Raw genomic sequence first — 2,854 nt, forward strand, 5'->3', positions numbered from 1 at the left:
AACAGCTCACCCAAACTCGTAAAGTGATCCACCAGCTGAAGTAATTGCTGACCCCTGGCCTAAAGCATATGAGTATCATATGTAAATGAATTCAGTAATTCAATTGTAAAAACAAGAAAAATTGTAAGCACTGTCATCTTACTCTCAACTAAGCTATTCATGATGGTAGATGGAAATAGTTTCACCATGCATAATTTCTCATTTAAATACTTCTTTACTTAGTAAATTTCATCCTTTATAATACTAATAAAAAACATGTAATGTGCACAAAATCAGCCAAAATAGTATGTTTTAGTATATTTTGCTCTTTGGCTCCCTGCTGCAAATACGTTATTTTGATTTCTGATTAGTGATTATTACTCTTCTGAAAATCAGGTAGATGGAATTAGGCCACACACTATCAAAGCACTGTGAACAGTAGAATAAGCCTGTTAAACTGTCCCATTACATCCTAATGTATGCATATATAAAATTTAAGATAGATGATGGCATAGTAACAACAGCTTCTGAACAAAAGGAAAAGCTTAAAATACTGGGGTATTCAAATATATTTATAGGAATAGGAAGGATTAATCACAAAATCTAAAGTTAATAAGCAGAATGACAAAAAGTGCATGCTTTGATCTATGACAACAACTTGGCTTTTGTGATGCTATCCATGTTATCAGAGCTCTCCTGTGAGGATGATTATTAACTAGTTCTGTTGTTATGTAGTCTTTAAAAAAATATGTACAATATGGAAACTTGACGGATGCTTTTTATCACAATGCAAGTTTAGCTAATGGGATATGTGGAACAATATGTAAATAGACCTAGAAGTAAAAAACAGCATTAGATAGGATTTTCACACTTTTTCCAGAGCCATTGGAACTCAAGCCCTGCTTCGGCCTGGCGAAGCGCCCTCCGCCGCCTGCCTGGCAGCAGCAAGGGGTATAACTCCAGTTCCGGTCCGCAGTTTGCTGGGCCACAGCATGGGAAGGTTGGGAACCTCTAATTTAGGGCCTCACCCGATCATAATCCGGCCTTGTCTTCTCTTGTTAATTTCTGTTTTTGGTGGGTTGTGTGAGAGATGCAGCAGAGATACTAGAGCTGCCTGACAACAGATTTTGAGCTGGTATATTTACTAAGTTTTCCTTGCAAACCTTGCTTTAGAATTTTAAAATTAAATATTAAATTCGGCTGTTATCAGTCTCAAGGTAGAAAAACCCTATGAAATTCACAAACTCGGTTGGTGTGAAAAAGTCCATGTCTGTTGACTTTTGGGACTCTGTCTATCTTGTTTTATGAGACTGCAGTAGGTTTACAAGCAGGGATTCTAGTTTTCCACGGAAAAAAAGCAGAAAAATCTGTTTTAAAAACCACAAAAGTCTCCATTTAAAAGCGTCTTTCCGTGACTTGCCAGAAGTGTGGTGCCAAGTCTGCTTTTATTTTTGCTGTTGTTTATGCCTCTCAGTCAATCAGTGGCACCCCCACGCTCCTGCCACTGATTTCTGTGGCAAATGGAAAATGAGGATCTCTGGTTATGGAGGCAGACAGATGGGAACTGACCTGATAGAATGAGGTACTTAAATATTTTAACTTAAAATGTCAGGATTCATAGTATATAGAGATCAGCAGACATCATTTCATACAGAAATATACTCCTGGAGTAGTTTGTGTATATGCCTGTGCATCATTAAAATTTTCTTCCTTTTGATGAACATAGTGCTTCACAATAGATTGAGTCTATTACAGGTGTCAGCAACTTTTTGCAAATGAGGGCCGTGTCTTGCAAACAGGCCAGTACCATGAGCCACCATTCCCCTGAAACTGCTCTAGTGCCAGTGAGCAGAAGCTGCAGGGAGGAAGAGCAGCCTTCTACCTGAGCTGTCACAAGGGGCTGGGGCACCTGAAAGTGACTGGCATGCTATTAGCAAAATATGAAGTAGATGAAGTGGTCAAGGAATTGGCACACCCTTAAAATAATGCAGACTGGGTGAGCCCTTCTAGGCCTGGATCCACTCCTTGTGTGGGCTGGATCTGGTCTGGGGGCTGTAAATTGCTGACCCTGGGGGGCCTGTTAGATTGAATAACTGCACTTTGTGGTACAGAACAAATTTCCTTAAAATGGTTTTGATCCTGGAAACATGCCAGTGTTGCCAACTGTCAGTGATTCTGCAGATGGCCTAAACATTTTATATAAAATCAGATGTTAAGGAAACCATGAGCTTGACTGAAGATTGTTCCACTGTCAGAATGGGGCTGGATGCCAAGTGTTTATAGCCAGAAAGAGCAGAGCTGGAGCGCGGCTCAGCGCCCTGCAGGGAGTGCTGCTCCATCCCTTGCCCGTGTCCTGCCAGGGCTGCGTGGCCCTGGGCAGGACAGGGAGGGGGGCAATGTGGCCAGCATGGAGACTCAAGCCAGATCCACGTGGTGGGTGTTAAACCCCCAAATGTGAACTCTACCATTGTTGCAGCTGGTGGGAGGGTCGTCGTCGAAAATAAGGATATTGGGGCTAGGACCTCAGGAGGTCACATCTAGCCCACCACCCGCGTACAGCCAGGCAGGGCCATCCTCAGTCCCATCATCCCAGCCAAAGCTGCGTCTCGTGCCGTGTTGAAAACCTCCGAGGACGGAGAGTCCACAGCTCCTCTGGGTAAGGGTGGCACTGCCATGACACAAGCCCCGTCTGGCGGAACGGTGTCAGCAAACACGGTTGTGGCAACTTGTGGCTGATAAACTGCCAGTGAAAAACAAGATGTTCTGCGGCTATAGTCGCATCCAGGCCCAGGCTACAAGGGAGGCGGGGCAGCAGCTGCAGTCGCGCATGAGGTCCATGTGCAGAGATTGGGGGCCATTGCCGGAGTCCCCAGCC

Source organism: Alligator sinensis, unplaced genomic scaffold, assembly GCF_000455745.1.
Source record: "Alligator sinensis unplaced genomic scaffold, ASM45574v1 scaffold412_1, whole genome shotgun sequence".
NCBI classification, from domain to species: domain Eukaryota; kingdom Metazoa; phylum Chordata; order Crocodylia; family Alligatoridae; genus Alligator; species Alligator sinensis.